Source organism: Thermobia domestica, chromosome 4 (genome assembly GCF_964235325.1).
Source record: "Thermobia domestica chromosome 4, izTheDome1.hap1.1, whole genome shotgun sequence".
Taxonomy (NCBI): Eukaryota; Metazoa; Arthropoda; class Insecta; order Zygentoma; family Lepismatidae; genus Thermobia; species Thermobia domestica.
This window is the reverse complement of record NC_137457.1, coordinates 219,313,335-219,333,299: the sequence shown is the minus strand read 5'-3', so window position 1 is coordinate 219,333,299 and position 19,965 is coordinate 219,313,335. Positions and strand designations below refer to the sequence as shown.

At 36.4% G+C, this 19,965-nt stretch overlaps 1 protein-coding gene across 3 annotated transcripts in view; it reads right to left on the bottom strand.

Annotated features, from left to right (window-relative positions):
• The window catches only part of LOC145683869 (solute carrier family 12 member 8), a 268,916-nt gene that overhangs the window by 195,160 nt on the left and 53,791 nt on the right, over positions 1 to 19,965 (bottom strand). The window contains exon 2 of one of the 3 annotated variants that reach the window (XM_081755492.1): positions 17,088 to 17,296. The exons of the other annotated variants lie outside the window; for them this stretch is intronic. The gene's annotated coding sequence lies outside the window, so the exon portion shown is untranslated. The remainder of the gene's footprint in view (positions 1 to 17,087; positions 17,297 to 19,965) is intronic. 3 annotated transcript variants of the gene reach the window in all.

Below are 19,965 nucleotides of genomic sequence, written 5' to 3'. Positions count from 1 at the left end.
ATTGAAACCGGAAGCAGTAGTAAAATTCAACCACTTCTGGTTTCAGTAGACAGGGAATCTGTTCTTGAGACCCTGAAACGATTCCAAAAATCTGCTTCTGTTCTGGCTAATTGCCGTTCTTGCTCTACGGTGATCAACACTGAAACCATAAATCGATGATTTCTCCTCTTCAGACCTGGCCGTGATTTGTGGTCGCTGAAGCGACCTTTTTTTTTTTTTGGCAGCTGCCACCCTAGAAACAATTTTTGTAGTAAGTGGGAACGCTTGGTAGCTAAAGAAACCTTCCTCCGTAGAACTAACTTACAAGTAGTTTGAAACGTGAACACTAGACAGCAGGATCGTCACATAATGGCAGCGTCTTCTAGAAATACTCGTATTGGATCATCACGTGGTAAGTATTTATTTATTACACACGTTTGTTAATAAAGTTGACAAGTTTTCATGCATTAATTTTCATTTTCAATGTCAGATTGTGCAAGGAACGTAATAATCAGCAATTGAAATACTTTCTCGATAAAACTATAGTCTCGAAGATTTGTGTGGTCGCTAGAGCGACCAAAGGTCTCAAAGCAATAACTTCTTGTTTTGTAGAAAAAAAAACTCAAGTGTACTTAAATGGCTGTTTACTAAAAGCAAACCAAACTATAGAAGTAATTGGTTTAGTTCTCTTGCGAATGGGTTGAGCCAAGAACGTATGCGGAGGAGGTGATCTTGGGGGTCCGAACCTCCCCCAAAATTAAAACCTTTTATGAAATTAGTATGACTTTTGGCAAAATTCTGTAAATATTGGGTAAATTTCCCACCCAGACATACCTCGGAGCCCCCTCAAATCCAACTTTTGCATACGTGTCTGCGCTGAGCTGAATTATTGGACTGAGCAGACAGTATTGGCCTAAGGCCGTTACATGTGAGGGATGACATCTCTGGATGATTACTCTTCCAGGGATACCCTCGCTCTTTGTTGGTAGTTTCAAGAAACAATGGACCGAGCCTTCATAGCTCAGGTTTTTTCTCAGTCATACCAGGCAATTGCTGGGATGGCATCTTCAACGTAGGCCGTGGCCAACAACTTTCCATATTCTCGCCGCTCTCCTATCCTCGCCTGAGCCTTAGATCCCTAGAAGCCGTAAATGGACTTCAATTTAAGAAACAATAGGTGTGCTCTATTACGACTCCGCATTATTGTCATAATTCCTGGCTTTTGGTGCCTTGATTAAGAATTCCGACTGTACAAAAATTTTAATAACTAAAAAGAATTTGTTTGTAGTAATAATGTAATAAATCCACAGTAAAACTATTTGTAATATGCTGATAAGATGCAAAGGTAAGAGCTGAAATATCATTGAGAATTTTAAGGAAAAATAATACAAATAAAACAGTTACAATGAATTAGTAAGCCTCTATATCTTTGTCACAGAGACCTAGTGATCGCTAGCGCAACCTATCCACTGCTGATCAGTGATGACCACGGTTGACCGAAATTGAACAAAATTACTTTTTATGCACGTATTGCAACGGGAATCTTCAAATGAAACTCAAATATAACAATTGGTTTGTTCTCGGGTCTGAGGAGGTTCTACTAATTCCGCTTTGCTCACCGTTTTTGTTCTGATACCTGTTAACAGATGGACAAACGTACCTATTTTATAAGACTTCCTATACGTACTTACTCATACCGTACTGTGGAAGTCAAACAAGATAAAAGCATTCGCCATATCTAGAGCGTTGTCTGATTACTACATTTAACACATGTTTCCGACAAGTATCCTCACCTCGTACTTAGTCCCTTACAAGAGAAATTTTCAGGGACGTTAGGTAAAACAATGTTTTTTTCACATACTCAATGCCTTATTCGTTCATAGTAAGAAATACGAGAAAAAAAACTCTGTATTAATTAACGAAATAAAGTAGCTGTTCCCAGTGATTAACATACGGACAATACCGTCGTATTATACATTACGAATGCATCGAATTAGGATAGCTCATAGCGGACGCGGGTTGCCCAGACGGGTACTAAGAATGATCCATTCGAACTACCTCGTATGTTCTTTAATTGGCATGATTACACCCTATAATTATTCATTTGGGAGATCGTGTTGCATTTAAGAGGAAGTTGTAAATTCATCATTTCAAACATTTGACCTAATTTTGGATTTCAAAGCATTGTCAAGTCCTGGTAAATTTTATTAAAAATAATAAACCATTTATTGTGGAACTTCCGTAAATCAGAGGGAAGGAGATAGTCTGAACGGGAAGGACAGAAATATTCACTGAAAATTTAATACAAAGAATACAATTATTCAAGGAGGGAATCTCTGGGATATCTTATATCTCCCTCTGTGAATGGTAGAAACTATCTACAAGTAGTATACGAATTACAGATGATTACCGGGATTGAGACAGAAATATTGGCTGGACAATTATCTAAATACGTATAAGAATGCTTTTATTCATTATGGGCCGTGGGGGAAGGCAAGATATTAACACTATGCAAGAGAAAAGCATTGATTAAACTTGTAAATAGTCCGGATTTTTATTTGGTCTAGGAATTAATTCGTGCGGGTGGACAAGAGATGGCGCAACGAACGGAGCGTCCCACAGTTCCGTGTATCCACACATGTGTTGCAAACCCCTGTCATCGCGTATCGTTCGTAGTATAGGGCAGTGGATTAAAGCGTCAACAACACCAGTTTGTAGTTAAGTGAACATGGCGCAATTTGTGCCTGATAAAGTGTTTTTGCGGGGTGTCCTGCTGCATTACTTTAACATGCAAAAAAGTGCGACTGAAAGTCATCGTATTTTGGTGGAAGTGTATGGTGACCATGCTCTAGCTGAGCGAACGTGTCAGAAGTGGTTTGCACGGTTTAGAAGTGGTGATTTCGGCTTGGCAGACCAAGAGCGAGCTGGACAGCCAAAAAAATTTCAAGACGAAGAATTGACAGCATTGCTCGAGCAGGATTCGTGTCAAACGCAGGAACAACTTGCAGCAGCATTAGCCGTTAATCAAACAACAGTCTCCAAACGCTTGAAAGCCATGGGAATGATTCAAAAGATGTCACATTGGGTTCCACATGAATTGAAAGACAGAGACGTTGAAAGACGAAAAACCATTTGCGAATTGCTGCTTCAACGACAGAGCAGAAAGGGGTTTCTGCATCGAATTATTACGGGTGATGAGAAGTGGATCCATTACGAGAACCCTAAACGAAAAAAGGCCTGGGTGAAACCAGGTGAACCAGGTCCATCACAACCAAAACGAGATATTCACTGTGCAAAGGTTATGCTGTGCATATGGTGGGATATGAAAGGTGTGGTGTACTATGAGCTGCTGCAACCGGGTGAAACTATGAATGGAGAACGTTATCGACGACAATTAATGCGTTTGAAGCAAGCTCTGGCCAGAACACGACCAGAATGGGAGAACAGACATGATAAACTTATTGTTCAACATGATAACGCTCGCCCACATGTCGCAAAACCGGTCAAAACCTATTTAGAAAATGTCGGATGGGAAGTTTTACCCCACCCGCCGTATTCACCAGACGTTGCTCCTTCGGACTACTACTTGTTCGATTGCATGAACAACGATTTGATTGGACAGCGGTTTACTTCTTCAGAAGATATCGAAACATGGGTCTCTGACTGGATCGCTTCCAAGGATGAGGACTTCTTTCGCCACGGAATCCGTACATTGCCTGACAGATGGGCGAAAGTGGTGGCTAGCGATGGACAATATTTTTCTTAAGGTATTTATGTATTTTGTGTTTGTACTACAGCTTCAATGGTGCGTACCAACCGCACAAATTAATTCCTAGACCAAATATGTAATATAAACCCCCTAAATAAGTACATAAACATGTAACAAAAATCGCTTAAAAATGTAAGAAATATGTAATATTATATAAGAATATGTAATATTACATATGTTACATATTTATGAAAACGTAATATTAACACGCGTATGAGTATGCAACATTTAAACGAATTATGAAAATAAAAAGGAAAATCTACTACCCTTTATGCTGCTTAATGCAAGTCCTCCAATGAAATGGAATGCTTGAACAGCTGAGACAGCCATACGTCACTGACGTGACATTGCAGGATAATAAAAATCAGGCGCGAATGAAGGAAGATGTGAATCGGCTAGAGAGAAACAGGAAAGCCCCGAGAAAAGCAATGCATATGGCATTTGTACGTCAGAAATCTCATGTGGTTTGGTGTGGTCCCGTTTCAAATCTAGAACCTTTTACACTAAATGTGCATCCGTCACCACGGCCTAATCTTGAAATGAATTATACGCAATATACAAATTTAAATACTAAAAGCAACTTAAGACGAAATGTATTGTTTTATATATATATATATATATATATATATATATATATATATATATATATATATATATATATATATATATATATATATATATATATATATATATATATTTCATGCAGGGAAAAGCAGTCCTATATCTTTTAAACAATACCAGTTGAACTAAGATTGAAGAATATTTCCACTAATGAACATTTTTAATTTGAATCTTACAAAAGATGTGCCTGCAGTTCAACTGTGTGTTGTTGCACAATTGGTTTACAAGGTACCTTTCCAAATGATCAGAAGTAAAATTTTGTCGGCGATCGGATAAAATATTCTTGTATGCAGAGAATGATCTCTCCACATCACATGAGGTAACAGGACCGTATTTCAACAGGGAGATGTAGTTGGGGGAAATATTTTCAGGGAGGGTTCTTGTTTTACCACTGAGAATCTCACACACTGCCAATAGGCTGTCGTAACCCGAGTTTCTTTCCAGCACTGCATTTAGTTTCTTTCGAACTTTTTCTCCTAGATCTCCACACACACACCTTGCAGCAGTCTCTTTGCATCCTCTATAATTTCCATGGATTCCGGAAGAGGCCGCCCAACAGTCTCTAAGCTTTTTAATGCTTGTAGGTAGCCAACCAAAATTGCTGTCTATGTATGCGATATCACACGGTACTTTTGAGTCATTAAACAGTTTCTGAGCAATGCCAACTGACACAGCAGACTCCGATGGAAATGAATGAACAACAGGCTTAATTTTTTGAAACTGTTCATTGTAGAAATGTACTGTCTGTATCCAAGTGCCCCATCGCGTTAGCACAACCTCCGGAGGAAGTGGCACGTCTGGCAGTTGATCTCTGTAAACTTGAACACGTTGTAGCGCCTTAACAAACATTTATTTTCGTGGAAGAAACTAGTTGATTTACTTCGGAAAAGTTGTCTCACCTCTTCAGCAACACGCTGAAGAGCATGGGCCATTCAGGTGAAATCAGTGGCGTGGCGTGACACTTTCACAATTGTTACCGGTTGTTGATATTACAAGTATCTCTAGTTTTTCAAAATCGGAAAATCTAGTACTTTTTTCTTTTAGCGTATCAATCATTTCAGACTATAGGCATTGGCAACGATTTTTAGGGGGGGGGGAGTCAAATCCCACTTCATTTACCTTAATCTTTTTTAAAAGTGTGGCTCTTCAGGTTCTTCAATTATTTACTAAATATAATTGAAACCCTCTCAATGATCTTAGATGTTCTTCAAAGTCATTTTTTTTTCTGCAAAAACTTACACCATGAATTTCCTTCTCTAAGATATTGAACAAGATTTCTTATCTGATCCTATAACATAAAACAGTTCAAGTAAAAAATTGAAGTCAAAACTTTAAAGGGTTTGGTATAATTTTGCTGCACTAACTCTGGTTTGAGACTTTCATTTGTCGATGTTTTTGTCATGGATTTAAAGAGTCCTAACAGTTCATCTTTAAAGCTATACAGCACATCATTTATCCTACTTCTATAGTTCCACCTTGTGTTTGAGACTGTTGGGATACTTTTGTTGACTACACAGGCCAGTAGCCAGCCCAAAAATGTAGGGGGGGCCGGCTGAAGTTAGGGGGGCCCATCCAACCTTATTATAGTTCATCACCATATTATAGTTCATTTCCAAGCCTACCGTGAAAATTTTAGAGGGGGTAGCAAAAATCTACGGAGACCGGCTCCCCTAAACCCCTCTGGATACGGGCCTGTGACTACACAGTCCAAAGCATTTGTTCTTTGTGAAGACTTCGAGAATAAAGAAGCAAGTCATGACATAGTTTTAGAAAAAACTTACACCCTTTTGTATAGTCAACGGACTTTTCTAACACTAAATTAAGCCTATGGGCATGACAATGAAAAAATAAACTTTTGTACAAGTATATCTTTGTTTTACAAGAGGCTGCTGCTTCCTACCTCATCAACCATAACTAAAGCTCCATCATCTGTTTGAGCAACAAGTTTTCCGTATTGAAAACGAGTCAGACTGTCAAACACAATTTGGTACAGTCAAACTACGGTATGATGAAGACAATTGCACCGTTCTCTTTCAACACAAACTGCATCAAAGTGCAAATTCAACTAGTAGGCTAGAGGCTAAAGCTGGAAATTTGCTGAATGGAAAGTATTCTATATTAAATTAAAAACAAAATATTTCCAACTTAATTAGCATAAATCCTAAATAATAATAAATATTCAAATTAGAAGGAGCGCCGGGAAACATCTTTACTTCTCTCTAATTATCATTACTATGAAATTGTATACTGTTAAGACAATGAAAGAACTTTACGAATTCGGAAATTACAGCTAAGTTTCCATACTTGAATTAGGAAGCAAACGAAACAATATAGTTGAATCACACTGCCAGCTCGATCCTCTACAGCGAGAGGAGAGCTAGTGGAATAAACATGCTGATGATATTCTAGATTCTCCTCGTTTTGACAGGGAACGTTCCTATTTTTTCCTGTTCCACTCAGCCAAACGGTAACATAAGGGCCATTCCGAACGTCCAAATACGAGCGCGCAGGATGCTTCTGGCTGGCACGCTGAAAGGTACTTCTGGAGTGAATGACCGCTATCGGGGTTGGCGTTACCTCTGAAATCTACGGTATCAACAATAGTATGTTCCTATTTGACGCTGGCAGTGTAAATGCGGCATAGGCCGTCCAAACTTTAAAAGGAAAGAAAGAAAGAAAGAAAAAGAAAATATGTAAACATCTTCCCATGTTAATTAGAGACATATGAAAACAACGAAAACTTTCATATTTTTACCGTTACCGCCGGTAACAGCGGTAATATGCACTACACGTCCCTGGGTGAAATGAATTAAGTGAGGGTAAAAAACTGTAAGTGCTCTAGCCGCTTTTAACATGTACGCTGCACTGTCTGTGTAGAGAACAAGGACTTTTTCTTCCTGAACTCCTCCCGGCCACAACACTTTAAGGCCATCGATTACAAAGCGAGCAATCGTGGAATGATTCGTGCGTTCCAGCAATTTACTCGCAATAAGACAGGATTTAGATAGAGTATCTTCACTTAATTTTTCAATCACTAAATTTGCTACATAACATCCCAAAACGTCTGTTGTTTCATCCACAGAAATCCAAATATATGAACTACCTATTTCTGCCCTAATGGTATCTAGTTATAGCTTCCCTATAACAAACTTCGAGATAACACTTTCGAAGAGTCGATTCGTCAGGAATTTTGACGCCCGCAGTACTTCTCCACAAAGCACGGTATTTTGGCACTTGAACTTTGTTCCAAGGAATGTTTCCTGCTATCATTGCTTGGCACAAGTCTTTGAAAAACTCACTCACTGAAATATCTTGATGCGTTTGTGTCAAGAGTACTTGTTTTTTTTTTTTTTTTCCAGTTCGCAAATTTTTATTTCTTGCATGGAGTGCACTTCGTACATGTTGTTCTAACTACGATTTCATTGAAAATCCCATTTTTTTTTTTTTATCACACACTTGGCACAACAACACTTTACCGTCCGTAGTAAACGCATCATCGATAGTTACCCACGACCGCAATTTCGAGGCAACCGGAGCCATTTCTAACTTCGACGGTCAATACAGAACACGTGCGTTTTGCAACTGCAATACTATTGTGCTGCCAAAATGTCTTGAGCCGTGGCAAAAATGCGAACTAAAGCTCACACACTCATGCGTTGAGCCAATAAGGGTTCAGCTGTTGCTAAGCGAGAGAAAGTGAGTGGAATTCCTTCAGCCGATAGCAGCGTTGCGATGGAAGACTAGGGATCAAGTCAATGTGGTATATTTATAGAATACTGTCCTCCTGTCATTCAGTTGAACAAGCGAAGTTCTTTGAAAGCTTAGGTTACCTGATATGATATTCCCATTGTCACCAGCTTCTTAGAACGAACTCCTGCAGTAAATTCCTGGAAGCACACTAGCATACAGTTTTAACTTGAATTGCAGGATTTGCTTTCATCTTTTTTCCCGTCCGACCTCCGATAACAATCAAATAGACTTCACTTTAGGAATTTCCTTGCCAGTCGCCTGTTGGCACCTGATCTGTCTTCCTCCAGAGTTGAGAATAAAGGGCGCTGTTAATGTACCCCGGAGGGAGGATTTTTACTTGTTTCTTGTTATATTTCTTTTGTTATCAGTGAAAATTCTGGGAAACATGGTTTGACAAATAATAATAATAATAAAAAAAAAAAAGAGATTTCTCTTTCGGTAAAGAAACAAAAAGATAGACATGACAAAATTGAATCTAGATGCAAGCCTTGCACAGTTGGAGAGTTTATTTATTTATTTTTTTTTAAAATTAAAATTTCAGTAAACGCAAAATTTTAAGACAGTTTTATGTAAAAAAAAAAAAAATGTGGAAACTATAGAAATATGTAATATTGGTCAAAATATGTAATATGAAACTTGAGTTGAAGCACCCTACAGGTGTGAATCAAAAACATTTAAGGATTTTACGAACCTACATATGAAGGAAAAACTATGTAATTACATACAAATCCGGACATTACTTATAAAGGTAGCCACTACATGAAACAGAAACACGTGTAACAGAGATTATATCCAGTATATATGATTGCATTCTAAATTCCAAATAGGATGTCGTACAGGTTTAATGTAACACTGTTCATAGCATCACAGCAGTTGCAGTTACAATCATGGAAGGTTCACATTAACATTCCTAATTTTACATGCTTATTTGAAATCACGTGCATAACGTCATAAAACGCTCGATTAAAGGCTAGAAGAAGAGCAATTTCCTCTTTGATAACGATGTATCACTCACGAAACTATCACAAACAAAGGAAGCTCTCTCGCGGATGAATGTTTAGGGTTTCAGCCATTCCTGCGGTAAAGCATACTCCAATCCCCGGTGGGAGTACTTGTGTCCTATTCTGTCTCCAAACATAACTGTGAAAAAATCAAGACAAGCATTAATCATCAATAGTAATTTGTTAAGAAGACCAAGAAATGTACTTAGTCTTGGGGAGTAATGTAGCCTAAATGCGTTGCCGGCGGCATACATGAATTTCATCAAAAAGGTTTCAGGGTTTCAAGTATCCAAAGTCAGATCATTGATATCTAAATAATAGCTTCTCGTGGGGGTTCCTGGTTCGATCTCAGCTTACAAGTGGTGTTTGTGGTACAGAATTATTATGTGGTATGGGTTTTCTCGGGGTCATGAGGTCTCCTTCCATTCCATATTTTTCATGCCAGAACTTCATTCATTATTACCACCGTTACCCTCAATCTCGACCTCGGACGTTAAACTCAAAATAATAGTAGCGTTAGCGTAGACCTACGCATCTTCAGCGTGGAAGACCCGGATTTGATTTGGGGAAGATCACGTGGTTTCAATTCCACGTTAAACTGTAGGTCCACGACTCATGTAGCATCGGTTCTGAGAGAGACGTTGAACTCCAATCCAACCAATAATAATAATAATTTAATATTAAAAATTTTCTCAATGCTTTCGAAAGTTGAAATACAAACACAGTTTTAATCAGAACGAATGAATATTGTATTCACATGTAAATAGTGTCGTATGCAAAGATAAAGTTCCAAGTTTCAACCTCTCCCCTTGAACTAATATAGTTCTCCTTATGTTACTGTATCTGAATATGATTTTTTAAATTTTATTTTATTTTATCATAATTATTGTAGAGGAAGTAGTTAAAACCCAGTAACATTTTCTTTGTGTACGTCACTGTGCGTTATATACACAATAATGCATTATAGTGGTTTCAAGGTAACTATAACGAAAAACAAGATTATTTCATGAAGTAATATAGTTCTTTTGCATTGATTTCAGCACCTATTGAACTACGAAAACAAGAGTTGCTTTAGGGAAAGTTTAATGTATCATTACATGTAATGGAATTTTTGTTTGGAGGGGTCCAATAATTTTTGAACGCACTGTACTACGTGACTTTTGAAATTATAACTTCGGTCCGTGCAGTGTCTTCACTAGTTCTTATCCAAACCAAAATTAATGTGGAAGCTTTGAATAATTTAGTAGGAATCATATTTTGGGAAATGGGTGCCGTATATGGACATTTCACATGGATAAGTATCGAAAAAATGAAATCTTTGAGTTTTACGTCCCACGGTTATGCCGGTTAGGCTAAAGGAGACGGTGATTATGAGAAATGAATGAAATGGTGGAATGAAGAAAGTGGGAGGAAACGGGAGAACCCCGAGAAAACCCACGCACACGGTGTTTGTCCACCACAAAGTTCACTTGGCGGGGTCTGGGATCGAACACGTGACCCCAAGCACCAGAGGTGAACGCTCTACCACTGAGCCACCGCGGCCCTGGATAAGTATCGAAATTATCATCTTAGTGCAATAGGAAAACATAGGCCCGCTATTGGACAGAAATTCTTGTAATTATCCGCCAATCTGATTTTTTGGCAGAATAATTTAGACATCCTTCGTCCCTCTGAGATGCCCATATCCTACCAAGATCTGGTTTTATCCAGTTTTTGCTATTTTTCATTCGTTTTATAATTTTCCGCCGCCAAAACACTATTTTCTGATTGAACTATTTTCTGACGATCTCATACCAAGGAGCGAGAATGTTCTATCTAGAACCGGAAAACGAAGCAAGCACAACATGTATCTTCGGCTCTTCCAAATTTTGGGAATATTTAGAAGAAAAGCAGCATAAACGATGTAAAATCAGTGTCATTTTACATATAAACCTGTTGGAAGCTGAAGGGAGCCCGAAACAGTAAAATTAAACAGTGAAACAGACTGAAAACAGGAAGATACAGAATCCGACTCAGGGACGCCATGTTGCTGCATAGAATGCATGGACAGGATGCATGATAGTGAGTGATTTTCAAATGAAGATTTAGTAAACTAAACGTTTAATATCTTCTTTTTCACCTTTCCCAAGAATTCAGCTTAAGGTTACGTTAGGCCTGTCCTAGTGTAGCTTATATTTGTGTATGTAGTAACTGATTTATTTTTTATTACTAACATGGCGGTATATGATTTCGTGGTAGTTAGGGTAATTATCATTACGGTAGTGTAAACAAAAAAAGGGACTCTCATTTTCTCCTAAGTTGATCAAGCTTCCAGACGAAATGGGTTAAACGATTTTTTATTAGGGTTCTTCTCCCTTTAGGAAAGGAACCCTCATAATTAGCAGTGTTGATACGTCTTTTCAGTGACATTAATAGTACCTTGAAAAACAAGGTTTAGTTTGCAGAAGGGCTACTTGGCCCTGATCATTTCGTCTCCCTTTTCCAGTTCATAGAGCCGATTGGTGAAATTAGATAATCTTGATTGTTTCATATATAGTTGAGAGGTGTGATAATATATGTATTAGTATGCATAGTTATATGTATCAGTATTTACTTTCTTGAGTATGTGGAATGAATTGTGCATCTGTTTAAGTGAGTAGTGTAGATTTTAGAAGTAAGATGCAAGTGAAAGTATGAAATATTCATCGATAGACAGTGTATTGTTGTTTGTTTATTTATCTTTTTGGTCCATCATGAGAAGTACGTTACTCCACAGTAAAGGATTTCGTAATAGTTCGTACCAAAATTACCTAATACATGACGTATAATGAACAATAATAGTGCAAACCAAGATTAACAGTGCAAAGATTTTTCAGTTGTGCACTGATTGTTTTCATATTACTAGCGCCACCACGTCTGAATTTAGTATTGTCCGTTGCTAATGTCCTGTTACTCAAATACTTAGTGATCTGGCCAACACGAAAATGACTCCATTTTCGCTATAAATAATAAGTATATATTAGTTTAGGCCCATAAGAATTGATTTCTACATAACTCACATCGCAAGCTACCTTTCTGCAAAAGCATAATCATTTATATAACTTAGTAATCAAAATATTAATAATAATAATCTTTGCGTTTCCACTTAACTCAAAGGTTTGTCCATATGATTTTTTTTGTCAGGTTGCATTTACGAAACATCTTTATCCGTTGCTTGCCGTGAGCAATTGCATTGTTGACATTTTCTGATATATGGTTGCATGCTACGAGTATTTAGAACATTTAACTTTTATTGCATACAAAATAAATTTCGAAGCCGTGAAGTGAATTATACCGTAGTTTGTTACGAAAGAAATTCATAGTCAGTTCATATAGGATCATACGTGTTAATTAATGGACTTTAGTAATTCTTAATTTTAATATAATTAGTTAGACTGCTTTGAACAGTCTTGGGCTTATCGAGAAAGTATAGGGTGTCTAAAAATACATCGACGTAGTAGAGAAAAGTAAATAAATAAATGAATAAGTGAGTAATGATAATATTATTAGTATATAAATGTGTATAGTAAAGAGTGTGATTAAATAGCAAGACGCTCATGAGTATGTGTGTTCAGTGGTAGAGTTTGATATATATATATATATATATATATATATATATATATATATATATATATATATATATATATATATATATATATTAAATTCCTTAGTGCATTAATTATCACGTTAGGATTTTTATATGAGGGTAGTGTGATATGTAGAAAACGATGGATGGTATTTTTCACTTAATGGTTCGACTTTTTCATAGTAAATACACCAGTCACTTTATCAACCAGCTTGACAATACAAATAATAGCCATATGGCAAATGATCCCGGATACCTTACAGTTAATAGCATGACAGAATAGCTGCTTGCAGAATCAATACAGTTTAGATATATGCGTTTGACTTGTATTTATAACTAGCAGCGTTCACCCCGCTTCGCTGCGGTCACCCCGGAACGCAATAAACTTTGTTACTTAGATAATTTTTACTTTTTCGCTTTCAAATTGCAGTAAATGTTAACATTATAGCGCCTGTCATTTATGTTAACCCGCCGAGTGACACGGTCATGCGGGTTGCATATAAATACGTTTATTTTTATACCTATGATGAACTAACAAAGGATTTGTACGTTATGGACACTTGAATGGTCAATTATCTCAAGACACTGGTAATTAAAAATTAAAGTGATATGATAAAAACCATCTAGGGTCCAAATCCTAATAACCCCCCAAAAATGAAAGAAATTGGTTCAGCCGTATTAGCGTGATGAGCTAACAAAGGATTTGTGCGTTCTCTTTTATATAATAGATACCCAGCAACTTTGAAAAATTTTTCCCCACGTCACCCGACCAAGCCAAGTTTTTTATTGCGTGTAGAGGTGACGTAGTGGACAGGATCAAATAATCTAGTACAGGTAAATCTATTGTAGACTATAGCAATAACGTGCCAGGGCGTCTAAACCCCGAAGTCCACGAATTTTCACTTCTTTTATTTTTAGTATATAGTATCTGAAATTAGTTGACGCCTCAAGGTTGGTAACCTTGCGGACTTGTGGCCACTAGTAAGATTTGGCGGACAATTTACTAGTACAAAATGTAATTTTTATTTATTTTTTTCCATATTTGGCAAATCACTGTTAGGATTTTTTTCTATTTTATCAATTTTACTCTAATTTTCCAAACTTTCCCCGAAACTCTTCTCAGTTTCTGAGGGGTCGGATATTTTTTTGTAGAAATTCTAAATTAAATTCTAAATCACACTGACTTCCCGGTAGTGCCGTAGTCTCCAAGGTCTCAGCCGGATTACAGTGAGGAGGGGAATTTCCCTAAAGATTTTGTCTTTTTGAAAATTCCCTTGTGGGCACGGACTTGCTTTGGAGATATTTATTTTAGGTTATGCATTTTAGTAGGCCAATTATTATCGGCATACAAAGGTATATTTGGCTCTGGATTGTTGTAGGTTGAAATTCGACCACTTTTCTTTGTAGTTTTAGTGTCTTAGCTTATTCCTTTGGCGCCGCTTTTTCTCTCTTTCTCTCTTCTTTATCTATTCCTCTACTCTCTTCAAGACTTTTTAAAAAAAATTAACCTCCCCCTCCGAGTTTTGAAATTTACAAATATCGATCATTTAAAATATAGCATTTGAACCTCAATTACCAACTGAGATGTCGCGAGATACGATTCGTAGACGTATTAATTGATGATAAGTATGAATTGAATGTTTTTTACCATATTAACAAACCGCGATGGCGAGCGACTGTTTGGTCTACGATTAAATTTTACTTTCGTTTCCTTCTATCATTATCCACTTAGAATCTTTTGTCAAGTGATTAGCTATTCCTACGTTTGTTTCCACTGGTAACTCTGAATGTGAAGGTTGTTGTAGTTGTTTGGGCCCAAGAGTATTATCGATATCTTTAGCTTCATCCATATCTATATATTTTGTGTTTACGTGCCTGCCTTACACGTTGAATGTCTACTGTTTAAATAGAATATTTGAAAATATGAATTTTATCTTTATCAGCGGGAAATTAGTTGAATATATATATATATTGGGTTTAAGATGTAAAGTGTTCAAACCGAAAACTTCAATTTGTCGTGGTCAATAGTTTGAAAGATTGAATAATTAATGAATATAGATATATGTTGAGACATGAATATGTGTTGAATGTGAGTATAATATTGACGTAAAATGTATAATATTAAATTGAATAAATGAATATATGTGTAAAGGGTCTTGGTATCTTACTCCGAACGGTTCTTGGTTGCCACGGTCACAAAATATCCGATAAATATGAAGTGTAAATGTTAAAAATACCGCCGCATGTCATATATTCTTTTCAATCTGTGTGATATTCTCTAATAACACATGTAAGAACTAACATTATTAGTACTACACTAACCGCATGTAGAATGGGTTTAAGGCAGGTCGGCATAACTCTAATTTATGACTAAACCTATCCTCAGACCAGTAAACTGAAATCCTACTGTATGAATTACATGTGATTCCATAACTCCCGTACAAATCCTAAAACTCAACCAAGGTTTTCACCTTTATAAACATTTTCTCACCGACGAAGATCCTTCTGGACTTGAGAAATTCTCGTTTACTAGTTTTTTATCTTTTCCTTGATTTGTGCGAATTTACCAATAAATGTGCTTATTTAATGATATAAGGCGATAGTGATTCAAACCTGGTCAAGGAACTAGTAAATCAATCGAAATGACCAAAGAGGTAAATTAGTCGCCGTGATAGTATAAGACGACACTTTGTCCTTGTTATCCAAAAGTGGGAGAAATGCACTCCTTAGTATATCTACAGACATAATATGTAACAGTTACAATTAGTAACCTAATTTCAAATGTGTATACGAAAAGTAAAGTGAAGTGAAATGTTTGGACACCAGAAAAGGGTGCTTTGATATTTAGTGTGATATTAACACTCATCGCTAACTACGAGACAGGACTCGTAAATTTACTTAAAATCTTCATATATGAGAAAAAAGTCATTCAAATCTTTATATAAAGTTTTTTTCTTCTTTTCCTTTATTCGGCTATGATCTTGTAATATATATATATATATTCCGTACCATATGATCCAAAAATTTAAGTGAATATATATATATAGATATCCAAATATAAAATGTTATTTATTTCAATCTTTCTAATATATATATATATATATATATATATATATATATATATATATATATCATCAAAACGCTATTGTTCGATTTCATATGTAGATTGATATATTCATATGTACGTTGATTGCACTTTCATAATAATTTGTCTCTAATTTTAAAATAGATATAATAAATGTTCACTAAATTGTAGTTAGATGGTTTATTTTATATTATTCTCATTCATGTCTATACGCTGTCCTATTTGTATGTGAGTGTGCGTGAATGAATGATGAACTTAGTTTTTAAGTGGTAGTATTAATATTGATTTAGGATTATAGTATCTGTACTATATGTGTAATAATATGTTATATGTATTAGTACATGACGGAGGTCATGAAGGAATGACTTAATTAAAAAAGTACTCAAAATCGGCTCTGTGAGAAAAGCCAAAATAAATGGATGAGCCAGAATAACGACAGTCTTTTCAGAAATCTCAAAACTTCTACTTGTGGAAAATATATACGTGACTTTTTCTTTTTCCTGGCCGATTCAAATGTGTGGTTGATCTCCACCTTGGGAAGTCAGATACTGGATACGGGTTATACAACATTTCAAAATAACAGATAAACTAATTAAATTAAACTTTCTCGTCACCCGGGCTGGGTCGGGGCAACTCCCACTTACGTAGTTGCCTGGATCCAGGTTAGGGTCGTATGAGGGAACATGTGTCTCTTCCGGATCACTTCAGCCTTGTTCATCAAGTAATAGCAGTTGAGTATGAATTACCTCTTAATAACTATTTTTGGAGGCCCGGGGCTAGAAAAAAAAATGTGGCCCCGGCTGACTTGACCTATTACATTTCTGTGAAAGTACAGTATAGGAAAGTTAAGGAAATATGTTTCATATTTTTGGTCATATTTTATTTAATGGTGATGATTGTATCTTCATAATTCTTTTTAGATAGCCAGTTGAGATATTGATCAGAGTGGAGGCCCTTGTCCACTTGAAGGCCCCCGGCTATAGCCCCCCTAAGCCCCTCCTTTAATCCGGCCCTGAATATACTGTGTAATGACTTGTGCATCTATAAACGTTGATAAACGCTCTTCACTATGTTCGCAGAATTACTTTATGAATCATATAGCACTAACTGTGTTTTGAGACCTAAGACCTGGGTAAACTACTGTTGTCTACGAGACTCGATAAATATCTCGTCTCGTTTTGATTCTCCTCTCGAAAACGAGACGAAAATTGAATTTGAAACATAATTCTCTAGTGAGCAACACTACATACAATTAAAAAAAGAAAAGAAAGTACTTACGAAAATTAGATTAAGGAACTATATAAAATTCAATGGCCAGTTGTAAAGCCTCTAGTGATGGGCGTTCCTTGTTCGATTCCAAATTATGCGAGTTCATGTGGACAGCACCGTGTTTGTGAATCTTCTCAGAGTTGTCGTTTCCTCCAACAATTCGTTCTGCTAATTATTTCATAAACACTGACTTTCAAACACAACCCGTCTCCTTTGACCTACAAAGGGTAAATTGTGGATTCAAAACTCTCTTAAATAAAGTTTGAGTACATATAATTTGCCCTAAACATAATACAGTAAAACCTCTCAATAGCGGACACCAATGGGACATGAAGTTTTGTCCGTTACTGAGAGGTGTCCGTTATAGAGAGGTTACAGAAATTTAATTTCTTATAACGGTAATTGTATGCAGTAATATACAGTAAATACATTATATATGAGCGTAAATACGTAAAATTCAATATGAAAATAGTCTTATTTAGTACACATTTGAATTACTGGGAGGGATGAAGGAGAAATTCATTTCTATTAAATCATAGCCTATTATTGCTGGGCAATGTTTAACGAAAAAGGCATGCTTTTTCCTCTACAACGGTAATAAAACTCATTAGTAAGTGTCTTCTAAAAATTCTCAGTACGATTACAGAAGAAACATGTGTGTGTGTATGTTTGTGTACTATCGCAGCATCTTCGTTGACAGAATGGATGAAAAGGCAAGCTATTGGGGGTGCATATATTTATTGACGCAGGCCCAATCACAAAGAATATTCTTTTAGAGAAAATGGAAAAGGAAGCCGGGAAACTCCAACCCAGACTTGTTCCAGTATCATGAGTAAAATAAAACTGTTTCTTTTCCAAAAAAGTAAGAGAGAAAAACATTGCTCGTTGAAAATGTTATTGTAAAACATAGTGTTTGTTTCGTTATCTATGAAATTGTCGGTAAAGATGCAAGGTCCAGACGAAAAGGATTAAATTTGTTAGGGAAGGGAAGATCTTTCGCATAGAATTCCTAGCCTTACGACTAACTCTGCATGAGTGTTATTGCTTATTGAAAATTTTCCAGGATTTCCGTCAGAAAGCACTTTATTGCGGAAAAAATTTCAAGTTCAGCTGTTCTGCTTGATGGTTCACCAGGTCTGGACTAATAACAGATACACTTATGGGGAAAAGACTTTTCTGTATACTGTAATATATCGCAGAACCGAGAACAATTCCTGTCCGTTATGAAGAGGTTATTCAAACGTTTGGGGGGGAAAGGACTGTCCGCGTTTGTATCTGAGAATGTCCGTAAAAGAGAGGGTTTTGTTCCGTAAGAGAACATATATATATTTTTGCCGGGACAAAAAAAAATCTGTCCGTATTATAGAGGTGTCCGTTATTGAGAGATGTCCGTTAAAGGAGGTTTCACTGTAGTATGTGTGTTGTTTATAAATACCAATTATATTTAAAATAGGCACAACAATATTTTTCTTCATGGAAAATTATTATTGCTATACATTCAAGAACCTTTTAAATGAGAAATTATTTAAGTTAATGGAAGAAAACAATCTTGCACTGTGGATACTAAATAAAACTGTTATTACGGAAGGGCGAGACATTTCCTGCAATAATAGTCTGTGAATCAACAACGAACCTTAACTTTCACCCACCCATCAAAGCGGAAAATCATTTCCTTGACAGTTGCATTATTTTTCTTGTGTCTGGAAAGAGGATTCATTTTTATACAGCTTTCACCTAAAAATACGAAATAACAAACAATTTTCAGCGAAAGGCAAGCAGTAACTTTAGCCAGAAACTTCATGCTGAGTGCTTTAAAACTTATGCACCGCGAACACTTCTTCGTTTCATTTAAAAACAAGTAGCAGTATTATAGTGTAACCAAATGAAGGAGTTTGGTTGGTCACAGTGTAAACAACTTAAATATTGAATTTTTTTTTTTCATTTCCTCTCATCCTCCGTTCAGCATCCAAAAACTTTAGTTAAGTTGAATAAATATTAGGAAATATAAAAGTTTAAGTCTTTAGAGTTGTCCAGTAGGAAGTCATTAGTAGGAGAGCCTGAACTTCTACACAGCAAAGGACTTGCCGCCGCTGTGTATATTTTTATTATGTGGTTCTGTGATCTTTTGCGCTGGCGCCATTACTGTCTGGCCGTAGTGTGAGTTCCCTTTATACTTTTACCGCATGCTTTATATATTTTATTACGTATGTGTGATTTTTCCGCTGGCGCCATTATTGTTGGAATTAATTATGACTTCCTTTTATACTTTTACAGCTTGTTTGTATAGCTTATTACGTATGTGTGATTTTTCCGCTGGCGCCCTTACTGTCTGACCGTAGTGCGAGTTTCCTTTATATTTTTACCGCTTGTTTTGTATATTTTATTACATATGTGTAACTTTTACGCCGGCGCCATTACTGTTTGGTTATGTTGTGATATTTTTTTTTTTTTATACTTTTACTACCCGCTTTCTATATTGTCGCTTGGTAGCCGTGGATGCTAATGGTGTTTTTATTTATAGATACCGGCACAGTTTGTATATTTATTTATTATTGTGACTTAAGTAAGAAGAGAAAGTTTACGTACCTTTGATGACACGGCCGCTATTTTGTTGGCTATTTCCTGGTTGTTTGTTGTTGCAGTTGTATATAATTTATGTCCATATTCTAGTGTTATCTGTAACGAGAATAATTACACTGATTTTTCCATAAATAGGTAAATTTTACTTTTAGGGATGTTTCTAGTGTTGCAGCGAAAACTAATTAGATTGTTGTTGACTTTAGTCTAGCGTTCCTTTTAGCAGCGAGGTTATATGAGACGTGGACATACTGATTAACGTGGAATTCGAACTACATGAGCTTTCACCGGGAATAGAACCCGGGTTGAC